The 20,093-nt window shown below is 44.3% G+C and overlaps 1 long non-coding RNA gene across 1 annotated transcript in view; it reads right to left on the bottom strand.

Annotated features, from left to right (window-relative positions):
* Positions 1-684: 684 nt before the first annotated feature.
* LOC119171416 (uncharacterized) overlaps positions 685-20,093 on the bottom strand; it is a 60,956-nt gene continuing 41,547 nt past the window's right edge. The window contains exon 2 of the long non-coding RNA XR_012894928.1: positions 685-890. This is a non-coding gene — a long non-coding RNA (uncharacterized LOC119171416). The remainder of the gene's footprint in view (positions 891-20,093) is intronic.

Here is a 20,093-nt window from a genome sequence, read left to right as displayed (position 1 = left end):
GACACCTCGCTTATCTACTGTCAGTATATGCACTAACACATTTTATCTACATCAGTCCCTGGCTGTCTATCACAGGCGCTTATCCAGTCCGGTCTCCACTCAGAAGTCTGTCAGGAAGATTTTCGCCTTTTTCAGAAGATGCACCTCAGGCCACGGTCCGCGTAATTTCTTAAATGTGAAGGGCCGTCTGTCCAAACTTGCTAATTTGTTCCTAATTTTTCTCTTTCATTCGCCTATTTAACGCACTCCAAAAAAAAATATGGCGAACATTTTCTTCTGCATGACCACAATGGCATTCCGGGGAGTTGGATCGATGTATTTTCTGCAGGAAGCTGTTTGTGTATGCTACTCCCAAGCGAACCTCGATCTTTCCACGGCAGTCCGGTTAGAACAGAACCAAACAGGCAAAAACGAGCACTTCGAGAAAGCGTCTCGTGTTTCTGTGCACATGCGCGAGAGGGGGCTGGTGTCAGCACGCGCAGACGGCTACAAACTTCAACCTATTAGGCGTCGTCCCGTGCAACGCCGTTTCTTCTCTTTATGCGTCGTATCTCCAAATCCTGCGGCAGCGGAAGCTGGGAAAAGTGGCCGCAGGTGCGACGACCCATCGCCGGCGGCTCGCGGGGCTCACAGGGGCCGCGATCCAGATGAGGCCTCTACGGCCACTAAGCAACGGAAGCGCCGCCGAGGAGAGGGGCGCAAACTGCCCAAATTTATTCCGTCTCCCCCTCCCTCCTCGCCGCTGAGCTGGATGGAGCTCCTCGACCCTGCCCCTACGCTCCTCGTCTTGGAAGAAATGGGGAGACCCAGCAGCACTCGTTCCGTGCCACTGTTTCCTGGTGGTACAGGCCGACGAAAGGGAGGGCTTCCTCCAGAGCACAGCAGGGAATCTAAAATAAAAAGAGACACAGCAAGGAAGAAGTCGGGTGAGAAAGATGATCGAGTTTTCACCAGAGCACTTATCTGCAAAAACAAAACTACGCTGCACTATCCAAATTACACAGCTGAATTGTCTTCGTCTGTTCTTCGGGGTTAGTTCCCTCTGAAATCCCTTTGTTACATTTTGAGAGAGGGAGAAAAAAACACGAATAGAAACAATTAGTCGAATGTTTTATTCTGCGAAAGCATAATGCGATAGAGTGTTGTTGTATCCTATGCATAGATTAGAACTCTGCTTCATGTTCATCAAAATTTTAGTTCAGTTGTCGAGCTTCAGTCGTGTTTAAGCCTCGATCTTTCGAAAATGAGAAATATATGAGAGGGATTCGGAAATGGCTCAGCACTTTCTGAATGGTGTTGGGCTTTGTAGATGTGAGCGCGTCAAGACCAGGCAAACAACAACCAATTGAACGCCATCTTTGCGCACATTGTGTTTCACTCACTCACTCACTCACTCACTCATAAAATCAATCAATCAATCAATCAATCAATCCTGACTCATGATGTTTCAGAACTCTTCTCATATATCTTCCATCGTTCTGTGGGGTGGTGCTGGGTAGTGTGTAATACATATTATTCAGTGAAAGGAAAGCAGACGACGAAGCAACGAAACTGAAACAGGGACCCCGTTTGCACGACCCACGGTGTCATGGGTGAAACGTCACAGAGACCCGGTCTGGCTGAGACTGTCGAGTGGCGGCCGCCGCCTTCGGAAGTCGCAGTCGTGTTATAGCGTACGCGCTTAATTCATGCATTTGCTGCGGACGTGCTGCGAATGCCAAAATGCACTCGGATTAGTTGAGCCGATTCTCGCACGTCTGGCATCCCGCGGCGCTAAGTTTCTTCCCTCAACTCAGCCATGGCCCTGATTCATCATAACCCACTCGTGGAAAACTTGGGCTGCATACGCGCTGCATAAGAAAGCGTGCCAGTTCGTTCGGTACGCGAGGTGTGTGGGCAGCAGATTTATAAGAGCGCCAACCTGGCAACAAAGTTGCTACTGCTGGCGCGCAGTTCCGGATGATCAATCCCTGCGATGAAAAAGGAGCCTGCGCGAGAAACAAAGCTGGCGGCGGCGTTTCCAGATCGTGCCTGGCGCTAGCTATAAAAAGAGGAAAGAAAGAACGGCTTTTTGTCGGTATATATAACATTACCAAACAATGTGCTATGCGCTTGTCAAAAGTTGTGTACGCGTGTAAACGCCACATGCCCACACACAAAGGGGACCACACACGAAGAACCTTTAACTATACCAAGTAGACGATTTGTACAGCTAGTGCACAGCTAGTGATTTGTACAGCTAGTGATTGTAGAGCTAGTGCACAGCGGTAGCACAATATGGGTTACAGTACAGTTGAACTGTGCCGAGGAAAACCAAAGAAACAACAATGGTGTGAGGAGAGTTACAAGGAAAGCATTCAACGCACCCTACAGGGACCTACACAAAAAACCATGCTTCGTAAAGCTGATGAAGAAAAAAAAAATGTTGCCAGGTGGGCCACCCAACGCGATCAACAACAATTGAGTGTGTGTGAATAGTGATTTCTAAAACGAAATCAAATCGAGTATTGAGAACATTTCGAATATGGCTCTCGAGTATGTAAGAGCCAATTAAACATATATATATATATATATATATATATATATATATATATATATATATATATATATATATATATATATATATATATATATATATATTAATGAGATATAACAGACAGTAATGCCCAGGAATGTACAGGGGAAGTTATTAAAACCAATGGAATGTAAATAAGAAGAAAGAAAAGTGGATGAAAAAATTACCAACTGTGAGAAAAAATTACCAACTGCTCACAGTTGGTAATTTTTTCATCCACTTTTCTTTCTTCTTATTTACATTCCATTGGTTTTAATAACTTCCCCTGTACATTCCTGGGCATTACTGTCTGTTATATCTCATTAATATATATATATATATATATATATATATATATATATATATATATATATATATATATATATATATATATATATATATATATATATATATATATATATATATATATATATATATACTGGTGCCCGTTCAAGAACTTCACCCTCCACTATATACGGAGCCTCTCGTAATCCAGTGATCCAGTGGTGGTTTGGGGACGTTAAACTCCACATATCAATCGAATCAAAATTATTGTCATTATTCATTCTGAGCGCATCAGACAACCACCATGTGCGCGCGTTTACGGCACTTCTGTTACCTTTCAATACTTCGAACGCCGCCTATCTGATGAGTCGAATCTATGCAGCACACGCTAAAACGCTGCAGCCTCAACGCATGTGCACGCGATTGTTGTCGGCCACAAGGCAGATTACGACTGCCTGGCACCGCAAAAGGCTTCCGTGCTTAGCTGCGACGCGATAAATATCGCCTTAACCCAGCAACCGCGCTTTAAACGCTTTGCTGTGACGACAGCTGAGATTTCTTGACAAACGAGCGGACTTAACCGGATCGAGGTCGCTGAGCGCGACGAGCACTCCGTTAAAAGGGAAGGGGGGTTAAGAGGGGTGTAACTCGAGTGCACGCACGCACGCAGTTGAAACAAACCAGACTCGAATGCAAAGCGAGGTTGAAGCAGCTTCGGTTCGCTCGCCTCGTTACGCAGGCAGGCACGCGCGTCGCTGCATACCTTCCTGAAACCAATCTCGCGACAACCCGTTCCCTCCGTCATCTCTCTCGTTCATTTCTGGAGCCTCGCGCGTGCCGACTACGCCTTGTCTCCCCAACCATTTACTCCTTACTTCAAACCACCGCCGAACTCTTTTGTATGGGCGAGTCGTACGAGACGCTCGTGCAAACAGCAATGAGCGAAGCGTGAAATCCCGTTGCGCATAAGGAGACGGCACGATGCGGCGACAAGAAGTGCGCGGTGTAAATTTCGGAGGCGAGATAGACACAGACGCTGACTCATGACGATGGCAGCCGCGGTCACATGCAAAGAAAGCGTATGCAGGAGCAAACAAAAAGGGAACAAAAAGTAGGGAAAGCGAAAGAGGCATGCGGGTGGTGTTTAAAACGAGAACGAGCAATAGACGTCTGTGAGAAGAAGAGAACAAGAAAAAAAAAAGAAGAGGAGGAAGCAAGAAGAAACAAAAAGAAGAAGAGGAGAAGGAGGAGAAGCGAAAGGAGAAAATGCTACTATTGCAAGAAATAAAAATAAAGAAACAAACAAAGAATAAGATGACGTACTGACGCGTTGGGAGAAGTGGTAAAGAAGGACCGTATCAGGCACACATGGAAGCGAACAGCGCAAACCAAAGTGCGTATCTAAAGGACGAGAGCAAGTAGAAGAAGCAAGAGAAAGTCTGCTTTCGCGCTCGTTCCGATGAAGAAGAACGGGGCGTTGGAAATTCGACGGCTGGCGCCAATATGCTGTATGTGGAATGGGCTCGCACAATAGAAACTTGAGAGAAAGCGAAACCTTCGCGAGAAAAAAAAAAGCGAACGGGTCACGCAAGCGTGCACAGCTGCCCGGAGGCGAGGCGAGGTGGTGCCGGAAAAAAGCCAAATACACTAACGTGCGAAATATACCGAGTATAAACCGAGTCCCGACAGACAGTGAAAATCACGCGACATTTCTCGGATGTTGGCGCTGCCCGTTTCGCACTCTCCGCTAGCTTCTCTTTACGTTTTGACGGGCGGCGCATTTTCTTGTGCTGCCGGTTGCACGGTTTGAAAACGAACGTAGAGCTGCCGCGTTGCCTTTGTGTTTCTTCGAAGTGGAAATACACGAGCGCAACAGAGTATAGATTGCCTCATCTCTCTCTCTCTTTCTCTCTCTTTTTCTCTCTCTCTCTCACACACACACACACACACACACACCACACACACGCACACGCTCACGCACACACACGCGCGCGCACACACACACACACGCACACACACGCACACACACACACCCGGACACAGCACGTGTCACACACCGTTGAGAAATAAAGGTGATCCCCGATTGGCGTCGTTCACACGAGCAATGAAGCCACGCTTGGACGAGCGCATTGCGCATCAGAGCCGGAGGGCTCCCCCTTCACCGACCACCATCCCGGCCCATCTTTTGTTTTGATTCGGAACGGTACAGCCGGTTGGACTCCCTTGTTCCTCTTCACTTCTCTTTGTTCTCTCGATCGCTCTCTCGACAAATCGCCGCCAGTCAACCACGGCAGCGAAAGCTACGCGCGTCTTGTCAGCCGAATCACGAGTGAAAAACAGCTGTGCCTTATAGACAAACGAGCGCTGACCTTCAGCCACCGGCGTTGCGTGCCGAATGCCTCCGATGAATCTCCTCTCAACGTGCGTAGCGCATCGCTGACGCAACAACGTCCTTCGATTGCCCCGTCATTTAGCGATTACTGCACCGGCACGATAACTAGATAATCGTCGCGGCGAAGCTGGACCATTTACGCAATTGACAGACAATCTAATTACTTTTCATTGGGCCAGGGGTTAATTACTGATGAACTGTTTGCAGGCTGATACTCTAGCTGCTCTCCTGGAATTTTCCTAATCATCTTTATGCATTTCATTGCACTGCACGTGACGCCCAAGGAAAGGCATGCGTTCATCAGGGGTTTTACGTCGTCAAGAAAAAACAATAAAAGTGGGCATGTTAGGAGCTCAGAGGAAATCGAAGTGTCATGCAATCAAACAGACGGGACGGATTGCCTTAGTTAAAGGTGAGGTTGAGAGAGACGAGCCTCTTACATCAACCACCTTCGCACGAAATTAAGCCACTGACGAGGTGATTGCTGCACGATTCGTTGCCACCTCAGTTTCGCTACATGGTACTTGTCTGCAGTCTGTATGAATTATACGACCAATAGTGTGAACACATGTGAGGACTGGTGAGAAGGCTGGTGCTACCCAGACGTTAGAGGTGCGAAGTCCCTTAACACATGGCCTTAATTCTTTGTCTTCCGTTGTGATCACGTTATACAATCGTTGGTATAGACTATTTTACGGATGGGCTTCAGTGCCACCGTATTGGGCTGTTAACCTCTTTGTTTCGCATGTTCAACCGGTAAAAAAACAGTGGTGCGCTATACGCATAAGATTGAGAACGGTTGGGTTGGTGCATAAGATGTTTCATGGGCAGCTAATTCACGTCGCAATATACAAGAACAAATACAAAAACAAGAAAGTATCCACTTAACAGCCTACGATTATGGTGCCCACATGTCTTAGGTAGACACATGCACATACGCGCACACACAAAAAAAAAGGCTTTAGAATAGAATACTTCAACGTCGTCACGGTTACTAACCGATACAGCCCAGAGCTCCGCCCACTCGTCATGATTCACTTATTGGAGGTGCGTGAACACTTAAAATTAATTGTCTCGTTGTTCTTTCAAAAATTGTGAAGCACTTGATGTTGAGCCAGCTTTAAATATCTTTCAGCGCGAAATAGGGGGGGGGGATATCCATTATAGCGAAGCTCTTTATGGCTAGCATCCTGGGACTTTTATGATGTCCACAAACGCCCTGTTGCGGTTTCCAAGAAAGATATACTGGTATTACTACAGTGTACAGAATGTACACTGAGCAAAACTGAAATTAACCGTAAGATGCCGTACTACTTGCGGAGCAACAGGAGTGTGGAAGCCCCGTATTGTTATGATAAGCCTGACTGGCTTGGTGCCGCTTGGACGCATGGGACGTTGCGGCTGAGTCTACCCTGATTTCTTCCGGGTCAGCGCTTCCTGAGTTGCACCAAAATTGGCGATACCACGGAAGTGGTTCTTCTAATTATCACGGGCCGTCGGCGCCCCGCCTGAAACCCTTTTGACACGCCTGACTGACTGACGGATTAGGAAGAGCTGTTGACCGTCGAGGCGGCTTGCTTTGTCGTCAAAGTGGCCCGGGCAAAGAAGGGCCCAGCGTCTAGGAACCATATGGGGATACGTTTCCCATGTTCTCAGTTGCGCCTTAATTTCTCTGTTTCCCCAATTCGTGGTCTGCCTGGCGCCACATACCCAACACTGCAACGAACTACAGAGTTCATTTGCACGTAGGACTCAACGTCTTCGTGCTGTGGTGTGTCATGCGCGGCGTGCAGTGTTTTATCTCTCGCTATGGGCTGAACTGGGCGTGCCTCTTCCACCTTTCGTGGGTTAGGAAGGAGGCGGCGTTTCACCTTCGCCTTTTGGGGGCGAAGGTGAAGATGACAAAATTTACTGGACTGTCCTGGCCTCCATTGTATCTCCTACAGGGAATCCTGGGAAGGCCAGGCCATAAAACGCGAACGCTGAGGCGCCCCCGGCAAGCTCACACAAGCTTCCACCGAGAGCTTCCACGAAGCTGCTCCCACCATGTAGTAACACGCTACCTGTAAATAATGTAAATAAAAGTTACTGTTAACAGCTCCGGGCTCTTCTTCTCGACATCTCCCCGAGACTCTGGCTGGCTTCAGTCCTCTGGGTAGACTCCCGACTACATCAACAGGATGGCAGCCGTGGCATGCTGCTGACAATCGGAACACATCATTATATAGTGTCCGCCCCACTGCCAAGATAAGTTGTCACCGAGTAAAGCATATAATATTTAACAAATTATTAACGATTTCGGTTGCCGCAGGAGCCCTACTATGAGATAATAGAAAGCCGCCACCGTATCTAGTCTTGATATGGCGATCACACTGGCACACACTCAAAAAATCAACGCATCACCATGAAGTGAATCATGAAGAGTGGGCGAAGCTCTGGGTATTGTGTCGGTGAGTAACCGCACATTGCGCAAGTGTTGGCTCGTATAATGTAAATTGAGTGACATAAAGTATATATGATTGTATTTATGTCGCCTTCCAGTCGTCTCGGGCAATTCGAGGAGGATATATTAATATGCTGGAAGTGGAGGATATGCCAGATATGCCTCGAAAGTGAATCTAAGAACCTACCATCTTACCCGGGGTGGGGGTGGGGAGGTACGGCAAAGGGAAAAAATTCGGCAGATTGACACTGCTGTTCTAAACTGGAATACCATTTCGGGTCCTTCACTCCACACACGTCCCAAGCTTTCACTTTACATTTGATGTCGGGAATGCCTTGTCGGATAGGAATTGTGTTTAGAACAAATGTTCGATCATTTAGAGTACGGTACGGTGTATTATATTATGGTAGATCTTTCAGCTGTGCATCCGCCGTCGTGCTTATTACTGCATAACTACCCGCTGGTCGCAGACCCCTGGTCTGGCGTAGGCAAACCAAAGACAGGTGCTGATCACAAGTTTGCGAATGTCATAAAAAAGCAATGTAAACTTTATATTCCGGTTAATTTTGAGCCATTTCCGTCACAAGCGATGTCAACGAGAGAGAAGAAAAGCTTTTATTTTTGTTTTGTTCTAAGGACTTTCGCCGCCAGTGATACCATTTTCTCGTGTCCTGTATTGTTATTTATAGCTTGGCGTGAATCAAAATCATACGTGGCGCGACAAAAATGCACGGGAACAAAGCAATAACAACAATCAAATAAATAAATAAATAAATAAGCAAATGGCATATTAGAAAGACTTCATTTGTTCGACTAGAACAGATCTCGTCCATTTTCCGTTTGTTATTGACGGCATAATACATAAAAATTGTGGGGGTATTACATCCCAAAACCATGATATAATTGCTTTAGGGAAGGGCTCTGGAATAATTATCCATCTAGGGTAACTTAACATGCACTTAAATCTAAGTTCATGGGCCTCAGGGACTGTCACCTCCATCGAAAAGGCAGCCGCTGCCGTTGGCTTAAAACACCATGGTCCAACAGCTTCAAGTTCAGGTGCCACATTCAGGTGCCAGGTACAGATGTAATTTTCTTATAAGTTCGTCGCCGGAAAATCATGGGGCCCATCCGTGCACTCCATGTTGCAGCTTTATACAGCCCTCTTTCTCGGAACTCTCCGGTACAGCCTTCCGGTCCTGTCCAACACGTGCAAGACTAACATCCGTGCACTGCAAAGCGTACAAGCCTAAGCACTTCGGACATGCCTTGGCATTCCAAGATGCTCATCGACAGTGTCAACTATTGTTATTGCACAAGAACAACCGGTCACAACGCACATCATTGTCGAGACGCTGAGAGCGCACATTCGGCATTTATCACGGCTACCGTCACATCATTTAACGTGTTTGACAGCTCGGAGGCCCCATTCTTCGTACTGCGGTATCGTGACAAAACATCAGGACATACTACCGCCTGGCTTCAAACTTGCCATGCATCCAGCAACTGCGCCATGGAGTCTTCGTCAACCTGACGTGCGCTTATCAGTTCCTGGAATCTTTAAGAAGGCACGCATGTCAACGCTAGCCCTGAAGCAACTGACTAAGCGTCTGTTGGACGAAAGGTACTTCGACCGCATACATGTTTACACCGATGGCTCCACTAATTTCAACAGCTCCACAGGAGCAGTGGTTGTTCCATCTGAAAATGTTTTGCTTCAGTACAAGTTCTCTCACACCACGACGTCGACAGCAGCAGAGCTCGCAGCACTTCAAGGTGCAGTAAAGTACATTCTTCACCAGGAACCTAACCAATGGGCCATCTTTTGCGACTCCAGGTCAGCCTTACAGTCACTACGGTTTGTTCTGCAGCACGGGCTACATGAACAATCAGTATATCAGATAAGGCACGACTACCAAGAAGCGCTCGCGGAAGGTCACGATATTGTATTTCAGTGGTTGCCGAGTCATTGCGGAATCGTTGGCAATGACCGCGCAGATGAAGCTGCTCGATCGGCTCATGACCAAGACCAGCGCACGCCCATACCACTCTTGAGAACGGACGCTGCAAGGCTACTACAATCACTTGCTCGCCGTATATCTCTCCTACAATGGAATACGCAGGGTTTCTCCAACACGCACCTGTATTCGATCGACCCAAACTTGCAACTTCGTTTGCCATCCGGGTTACCACGATGTGCTGAAACTTTACTGTGTCGCATGAGGTTGGGCGTGGCATTTACGAATTCGTACTCTCGTCTCCTTGGAATGGCGAGCACTTCGGCATGCAACATCTGCGCCTGCGAGGAAACGCTTGAGCACATTCTATGTCATTGCCCAGCATACCAGACCGAACGACGTATTATGGAAGCCAAGCTCTGTCAGCTGGATTCACGGCCGCTTACAGAAGAGAAGATCCTGGGACCTTGGCCGACGGCTTCCCATACGCGCAAAGCCACGAAAGCCCTCTTGTACTTTTTAAGGAACACCAAACTTCACGACCGCTTGTGAAAGAACTGTGCGAGGCCGTGCTGTGTAGTTTCGAGCTGACTATTTATGCTTCTCTTTCTTACTCCTCTTCTTTTCTGTCTCTTTTCGTTCTATTATTCCCCTTTTCCCCCACCCCAAGTGTAGGGTAGCCAACCGAGCCAAGCTTGGTTAACCTCCCTGCCTTTCCTCTCTATTTATCTCTCTCTCTCTTTCTCTTTTTCTTAAGGAATTATCATGTAGTGTGTTTAGAGTAACATATTGTCACAGATGGTGGACATCGACATCATTTCAACGAAACATTTCAACAGAACAATTCGTCATTTTTTTTTCACGCATTTGGTGGTTTTCTCAAGTTTGCTAAAAAAGAAAAGATATGTGAGGTAAACTGGCCTTGCGATCACGGGCGACAACGATCAAAAACGTGGTATATACGCATGTACACGGTTGAGACCTTGAGCCGACGAACGCAACAGGCCGCACGGAACACGTGACTGTTACGCCACGTAGCAAAAAAAAAAAAAGAGAGTCTTTGTGCTCGACCGTCTACACAAAGTACGGCACTCGCACTGCGACGAAAGCTCGGGATGACTCCGTCATGAGTCAGCGCTCCGCATCACGAGGTCCTTTGTCACGTGGACGGAAAACAGCGTAGTTAGCGTACGCGGTGGTCCGGCCAGACAGATGTAAAGCACACAAACACAAAAATTAAAGGACGATACTAGAAAGAAAGGGCAGAAAGTAAGAGGAAAATGGTAGGTTCGGGGGTTCACTACGGAATGTTAGCGCTTGCGTCTTCAAAGTAAAATTCGTTGTAACGAGGGAGGAAGAAAGGAACGATGCGTTATAAAAAGAAATAGAGAGAAAGGTGATCCCCGCTCAGCTCAGATTTGTGCGCACGCGTGGCCTTGACAGATTGAAGTACTAATAGAATCGAGAGATAGCCCCAGAGCACGAAACGAGGGGGGCGTGGAGATCAAGAGGAGAGAGAGAAAGGACGAGAGAGGGCGGAAGGAGGGAGGAGGAGGACCTCCTAATGAAAGACGGTCGTTGTCGCGTCTAAGTGATGGTTGCAACCACGCACTACTCTCTCTTTTTCGTGTCCCGTCCCTCACTGGCGGGCTGTGGCGGTCGTTAGTGGCACGAAACACAGTCGAGAAGACAGATGAAAAATCGTTCCCCCCTCAAAGTCTGTCTCGGAGTCTGCGGGCTTCAGGTTCTGGGAATGTAGAAGAAAAAGACTTGATGGTATGGTGAATAAAGTAGGCATTTTAAAGAGACTGGCTACAGAGAAACAGCTGGCAAGCAACGGATGTACGGCGAGAGTGTATAAAGTCGTAATAGGTGTTATATATGTGTTAGTAAGAGAGAACTAATTATGTTGCGTAGTATGCTTGTATTTTTTTTGCTTTGTTTTCGAATTTCCGTGGTGTTCCCTGCAGTATTGTTCCGAAAAGAGATGGTAATTACTCTAGCTGCTTGTTTGACAACCGCTTGAACGCTGCGGAGTTACTTGTTTCAGCTTCCACTTGTATGTTGTAGTTATAATATGAAAAGCTATATAACAACACCGTCTCGTCTTACTACCATAGCCAACGTATGCAATTAAATGGGGCGCAATTTGTGGAAGGTAACGAGACGGTAAATAAGCAGTAGCTATGTTGCGTTTTTTGTTGTAATTGTTGGTTTTTACATGGTCACGCGGTTGTTGTTGCACACAGCTCATGGGAAGATAAGTTTTTTTTTTTTTTGAAAAAACGAGAGCATATGTGTAGCCGTTGCCGGGGTCATCTGGCTGAAGTATTCTATATTTTATGTTTTTCACCGGTAAGCGAGAGAACATGTCTGTCAGAATGCACCGTATAGGCTACTTCCACGCACTGTGAGCAAGACGAGCAGTCTCGAGTATAACTTTTGAATGCCGCTGGCAAACAAATAAGGTCGCAGTGTTTATTAAATGGTGTAATGCTTAAATAAATACCCCATGCTAAGGATCACCTGGGGAAATGCTACGTGGTCACTTCAAGGCAGGTGTTTCCCATTGCGTCCATGAACGCGGAACAGTTATGATGCAAGCATCCTGAGGAATAAATCACACCAGCATAGCCAAAAGCTGACACTATTATACTCCTACGTGTCCGTTTGGCTTGATCAAGGAGGCTTAAGGCTTGATGCCGCTGTTCCTAAAGAGTGCGCCACAGCGTGTAGGATGTTTTACGGATGGGTTTGAGTGTCCCCATATTGGTCTGTTGACCGAGGTGTAATGCATCGTTAACAATTAAACAAACAATGTTGTGGTAACGCATGATAGCGGTGGGGCTGCTGCACACGATACTTCGTGTCCTTTTTAACTCACGTCGCGATATACAAAAACAAGAAATCATTGGCTCAACAGCACAAGATGGCGGCGCTCAGATGTCTTATGGGAAATATATTCAATACAACCACGGTGATCGGCTGCTGACCTGAAAGTGACGGGTCCGATCCACGGAGACCACGCTGGCTGCATTTCGAAACGGAGGCCTATGTACTGTGCGATCTCGGGGCTCGTTAAAAGAACATCAGATGGCCGAGGCTTCCGAAGCCCTCCACTGCGAAGTGCTTCATAATCGCATCGTAGTTTTCGCTCGTGAGACCCGAAGGATCATTATTAACAAAAAAGCGCACGCACACAAGTTTCACTGGACTAAGTTACGCATATGAGGAATCATAGAAGAGAGAGAGAGAGAGAGAGAGACAGGAGAAAGAAACAAGCTGAAAATACAACGACCAGTACGATTTCCCGTGGAGTACACGTGATGACGTTGCCACAGGCGGGGTTAGCCGCTGGCAGACCTGGCCGGCAATTTCTCCACCTGAGCGAATCTTTCCATGTAGTTCGGCTCACCATTCTACGTATAATCCTGAATATCGTAGAAAAAGTAAGAGTGTGTTAGTCCCTTTGATTTTGCATCAACCGGACACCTGCCGGAAACACAATGTCTTCACAGCATGTGCAGATGGGATGCATATACAGTCCGTGTGTATATAGCACGTATGCGCAAGCAAAGATCTTATATTCGGGAAAATATCGTATCAACTATCCATCTCTGTGGCACGCGCGGGGCGTAACGATCATGACGCACTCCATCCTCGTTACAGCGTATGCGATAGTCACGCTCACATGTATCCTGGCGCATAGTAACATTGTGTTAGTGACGCAATTGGCGTGCACTAACTGGTGACGTAGAGTGAGAGGCGCTTGCGTCATGTCGCTTTTCTGCACCACAGGTAACGCAGTTTTTCAGCGTCATTGTTTTTTATTGTTCTAATATACGGAGACGTTAGAGAGTGAGAGAGAAGCAAGGAAATACACGGGCGTTAGGCAGGCGGACGTCCCGTTTGCTACCCAGCACTCAGGGAATGAATGAAGGTGCTATTTTTCTCGCACCCACAGATCCGGTTGAAGTAGAAAGATTAATTAGAAAACTTAAAAATAATGTTGCATCAGGGATTGATGAGATAGGTTCTGTTGAGTTAAAAATGATGTCACCATTGATATCTAATGTCTTGGCCTATATTATCAACCTCACGCTCACTACCGGTGTATTTCCAGAGCAGCTAAAAGTAGCAAAAGTCACTGCAGTACATAAAGGTGGTGATATCAATACTTTAGCGAACTATCGACCCATATCCGTGCTTCCAACAATATCGAAAATATTTGAAGGGGTTATTTATGATAGACTTGCATCCTTTTTTGATAAGCACCAAATAATAACAAAAAGTCAGTATGGTTTTCAAAAAAATAAATCAACAGAACAAGCTCTACTGTATATTAAAGATAAGATAATCGAAAATATGGAAAACAAAAAATATACTCTTGGGCTCTTCCTCGATCTTCAAAAGGCATTTGACTCCATACAATTCAAATCATTGATTCATAAATTATCAAACTATGGGGTGCGTGGAGTTGCACTACAACTGTTTAAAAGTTACCTAGAAGATCGTTATCAATATGTAAAACTGAATAACACTATTTCTGCAAAGATAAAGTTGAACCAAGGAGTCCCCCAAGGGTCTATACTGGGGCCATTATTGTTCCTTGTCTATATAAATGATATTGTCGATATACCTCATTCTCCTGAACTTATAATGTACGCTGACGATACGAATGTTTTCTTTTCATCAGACAATCTAATATCACTTGAGGTCAGTGTAAATAATTATCTAAGCAATCTTTCAAATTGGTTAAGGCAAAATGGACTGCGCTTGAATGCAAAAAAAAAAACAACCTATATGATATTCCGACCTATAAACAAACCTATTAGTAACATAGCTGTAAAATTCGAAGGAAATTGCATCGCACATGTTAGGGAACAAAAGTTTCTTGGTGTATGGTTTCAGGAGGAATTAAACTGGAATACACATGTAAATCATCTGATCACCGCATTAGCGCGAATAGTTGGTTGTTTTTTTAGAACAATGCACTTAATCCCATTGAGGTTAAAAATAGGTATGTACTATGCACTCTTCCATTCTAAAGTAAGTTATGGGATGTTAGTCTGGGGAACGACATCACAAGGGAATTACCATAAGTTAATAACTATACAAAAGAAAATATTGCGCTGCTTTGAAAATTACAGGGGGAACCTACAAGACTTGTGCACTGCTCCACTATTCGTTAAACATTCAATACTCAGAATTGATCAATTATATCATTTTAAATTACTTCAGTTAATACAAAAGACTAAGCTATATGAAGAAAGTTGCACCGAAAGACCACACTACAGTATGCGAGAACAAAGGAAGCGAGCTCCCAGAACAAGAACCCAGTATGGAAAACAAAGTATTGCTTACCAAGTACCTCAGGTTTTAAATACCCTTGCAGATCAATTGAATTTTAGGGCTAGTAGTGCGACTTTCAAGAAACAAATAAAGAACTTATTCATAACCACCGGTCTACACTATCAAAACTATGTAATGGAGTCTCATGCCTCTGCAAGTGCTTAAATTGTTTATAAACTGATATGTCAATTATACGAGTGTATATCGCGGAATTCATTGTATCCGCATGCATCTTATGTCTGTTTTTGAGTTGTTTCATTGATATTGTTTAGTTGTAAATTATAACGAGAGTGACTTCAAATTCTTAAAATGTGTCATGTAAACTTCTTATGTTATTTATGTTTGAATTTTGTGTTTACAACTTCAGGTTGCTTGAAAGCAATGTATTGAATATATATATATTGTTTAAGCTTTGCACTGTCACGGACTGCGGAGGGACAAGGGCCTTTGTCAGGCTGTTCGCCTTTAGCCCTTTGCCCCTGCAGTGAGCTCTGTATCTGGCTTACTGTAAATAAAAAATACTACTACTACTACTACTACTAAATAAACGGACAGACGGAGTCACAATCAAACTTGGGGTCTCCCCTCAGAGCCCATGGTACCGCGACGGCAATTCCTTGCCTCTTAAAGGTATAGAACATTGAGCGTACGGGGTCCAACAATCCCCGCGGCGTACGAATTCGCAGCGCATACAATATACAAATTGTGTAACAATAATGTTGGAGACTGGCATTTTCCCCCGAGAAAATGAAGGTTGCGCCTGTTACTGTCGCTCATAAAGGTGGCAGTAAAAATGACCTGAATAATTATCGACCAATATTGGTACTGCCTCTTTTTTAAAAAATCGCGGAGCGTATTATTTATAAACAATTGTATGATTTTATTCAAGTTAAAAATATTATCTCGAAACACCAGTACGGCTTTTAATGTCGAAAATCAGTGGAATCTGCTGTACTGCAGGTAAAAGAAAAGATACTTCGTAATTTAGAACAGCGATATTTTACAGTTGGAATTTTTCTTGACTTTCGAAGAGCGTTTGATTCGATCAAACACCAAATCTTGTTTCATAAGCTAACGACGTATGGTATCCGTGGACTGGCCCTTACATTATTAAAGAGTTACCTCGAAGGCAGAATGCAATATACACAGCTTCAGGAATTAAAGTCAGACTTAGGTAAGATAAACTTTGGGGTCGCACAGGGATCTATTTTGGGTCCTTGCTCTTTCTTTTATATATTATTGATATTGCTAACATTTCTTTTACTCCCACCATTCCTATGTACGCCGATGACACTAACGTTTTCTTTTCTGGTCCAGATCTAAATTTATTAGAGCACCGTGCTAATATCTAGCTAAACGAAATTCATACCTGGCTTAGTGTGAACGAAATAAACTTAAACGTAAAGGAAACACAGTACGTAATATTTCGTCCAAAAGTAAACCACTTCTTCATAACGTGGAATTGAGTATCAATAACAATGTAATAACGCCTATCAACTCTTGCCGCTTCTTGGGAGTCGTTTTTAGGTTTGACCTCAGCTGGTCTGAGCACATAAATTATGTTCGTGCTAAGCTATCTAGATCTCTTGCTATGTTATACAGGCTAAAATATTTATTGCCGTTGCGTGTTAGAAAACAATTGTACTTCGCTTTTTTTCATTCCCACTTAACATATTGTCGTGCACCTAGTCTGGGATACGTGCAACATGACGGATGCTGAACGTGTTTCCTCTATACAAAAAAAAAGAGCCTAAAAATGATTTCTTCCCATCTTCCCCCATCAACTGACTCTCTGTATAAAAGTCTGAACGTACCACCATTCTCAGAGTTATATCAGCTTTCTTTGGCTGCAATGATTTTCCGCGAATTCAAACGTGATCGCACCATTTTCTCAAGCAAATATCTAAACAGACAAGTGGCATATGACCTTCGCACTATTTCATTGACGGGATCAAGACCAAAAACTAATTATGGTACTAAAGCTATAGATTATCAGATTATTTCATTGCTGAATGCATCCCCATCCCTAATCGAATTGGCTAATCAGAACTCAAGTGTGTCTCGCTTTAAAAATACAAGTAAAGCTACTTTTCCTGCCTCCCTGAAATTACAATTATATTGCTTTGAACACGAAAATATGTAATTTTGTATATTTATGTAACTTTATAAAACTGTTAAACCTGAACAACGTAAAATTTGTATAATTTTTGTCCTAATGTGTTTTTTACTATTCGTTTTTTGTTTACATAAGTTGTGCAATGAGCATTGTACTTATTTTCTCTGATTTTGCTCCTGGCTGTCCGACGTGTAAGTCCGGGTTGAAGACCTGATCGTCAGGAGACATTCTAGTCTCCTTTTGCCTTGCCTCGTGGACATATTTTATGTCATGTAACTATGTCCGAAATAAACAGAAACTGAAACTGAAACAATATGACAGACAACGCCCATCCCAAATGTACCAAGGGTAACGCCTCTTTATGAAATTCTAAAGTCATACATCACGCAGATGAATTACTATAGAAATAAGATAACAGTCAATACCATGTAGTGAATAATCACATACATGTACTTAAAAAAACGTCACGTTCGTATTATGAGCTCATTCAAGACAAACTCAGTCAATAGTCTCATAAGTATGCACTGTGACGTAAAAACAAAACAAAGCCTAAGCACTTTATTGACGACCAAGAATGCCACATACGGGGAAGAGGGTTGTATAAGCTAGCAGAGAGAGAGAGACATATAGAGAGTGGGGGGAGGGGAGAGAGAAGCGCTTACGGTTACGTGGCCACTTTCGGCGCTCACACGAACGTCGTGCCTGCGCGTATTCAAGCTGTCACACGTTGCGTCTGCAGCTGTCTACGCCAACTTGCGGTCCAATAAGGACGCGCTTTGTCCTCGCGTCAGCGTGGCAGGATATACAGGGCGTTCACACGAAACTTACACAAAGGCAGGTTTCGCTATAGCTGGCTTGACGGGTATTCAGTTTGACTGACGGCTGACCGGTCATCATGAGACGGGTATGGAGCTCACAACAACGGACTTCTAAAAAAAGCTATTTATTGAAATTCTTAGATTAGTGTTCTGATTTAGTGCTTCTTTAATTCAAACGCAGTCGAAATTCCACGATATGCAAAAAAAAAAAAGAACTCTGCGAGATGCCAAGAAAAGCAGCAGTAATTGATTCGAATATTTCCCAGCACTTGCGAAAGTCCTCCGCCCACCTCTCGCTCTTGAGATAAAAAAAAGTAAAATACGTCTTAGATGCATGCGTTCGCTAAGTACACAAAGAAATGACTTCATCTCTCCCCTTTCGAAACGACTGACACGTGGACTCACGGCACGGGACGCAATAATAAACATATGAATACGTGCTTCGAACCGCAACGGCAGTACACGAGCTACCAGATCAAAGTGCAATTAGAGTGGACGGCAGTGAATGCATTATTGGAGCACTCTTTACGACACACACTGCACGTGCTCTCGCATTGCAGGGGCACGGCGCGGCTCTCCAATGTAGCGAATGATGTGGGTGGTTACTTTCAGTACTAGACAATGATTCTGAATGACGAAACTGCGGGGCATAATAGTGCTTTAGTAATGCTGATGACGAAATTAAATTCGTTCGAACGGAGGGAAAGAACGTAGTTTTCAGGCGGTGTGCCCCTGGATTGCCGTAGACGTCGAGCGCACTGACTCTGTATTCGCCTTGCGCAACTATTCTGCAGGTATAATGCTAATAGGTCGCCTTTCAACAGAACCACTCTTTCCAGGTGCGCTACTGAGGAGATTAAACTGCAAACGATACCGAGAGACAACTGGGCGTGCTTCGCTAATGAAAACTCTCTACACGGTATACGAGAAGGGAATGCACAGATGATCGCTGTTGCTCTCTAAATGACAGAATATTTCGCTGAGATACACACATACGTAAATTCAAACGCACGCGTCATTTCTGTGCTTTTATTTCATGTTAATAACCCTGAAAAGGCCCTTGCTTGAAAAAAAAATTACGAAGCAGGCCACATTAAGCGTCAGACGTGCGCAGATAGGAAAGCGAACATGTCTCTCTCTCTTTTTTTAGCCACCTTAAAGTGATGCCTGCTTTACTGAAAACGAATGTGATCGATTTTCCTTTTTCTATTGAAAAAAAAATTTCACACTGTCATAAGTGAATGTTCCCTACTCGATATCATGCGGAGCACTGCCAAAGTTAATGCAATCATTACTGGGCGCCAGCTATCATGCTACACTGCGTATTTCAAAAAATTTCTTCTTCTTCTTCTTAGTTGGTTTTGTGTTTCTACTGAGAATCTCGTGCCTCACAGTGTGTATGTCATTTGGAAATAGAAGTGTGCACAGGTACTTTGAGCGATCTTATTATTGGTCGTCCGCCATATATATATATATATATATATATATATATATATATATATATATATATATATATATATATATATATATATATATATATATATATATATGAGATATAACAGACAGTAATGCCAAAGAACCTACGACCTTCGAATGTCGTAGGTTCGATTCCTGCTCACAGTTGGTAATTTTTTCATCCACTTTTCTTTCTTCTTATTTACATTCCATTGGTTTTAATAACTTCCCCTGTACATTCTTTGGCATTACTGTCTGTTATATCTCATTAATATTGTGTTAAAACACGGAAAAACGAGCCCTTAGGTATACACTTCTTTCCCTTATATATATATATATATATATATATATATATATATATATATATATATATATATATATATATATATATATATATATATATATGCGTGTGTGTGTGTGTGTGTGTGTGTGTGTGGCGGAAAGCGTGCAATTAGCCCCCTGAGATCAAGAAAATAAAGTACAGACATCCGACCGTTCTCAGTTGTTCTCGGCGCAATGCTGCCCAGCGTTAAACAATTCCGCCCGCCGCCTGACCAATTGCGAGAAGCTCTAACAAAGGTTACGCTCGACGCGCTGCTTAGGACGACGAAGTCAACGACAGGAAACGAAGAGGGAGGGTGTTGCAATAGACACGAATGGGGGGGGGGGGAGAAGGTTTTGTCAGAACGCGGGCACATCGCTTCGCACGCCACGAGTGGA

Source organism: Rhipicephalus microplus, chromosome 4 (genome assembly GCF_043290135.1).
Source record: "Rhipicephalus microplus isolate Deutch F79 chromosome 4, USDA_Rmic, whole genome shotgun sequence".
Lineage (NCBI taxonomy): Eukaryota > Metazoa > Arthropoda > Arachnida > Ixodida > Ixodidae > Rhipicephalus > Rhipicephalus microplus.
The sequence above is the reverse complement of the archived record's forward strand: the minus strand, read 5'-3'. Positions and strand labels throughout refer to the sequence as shown.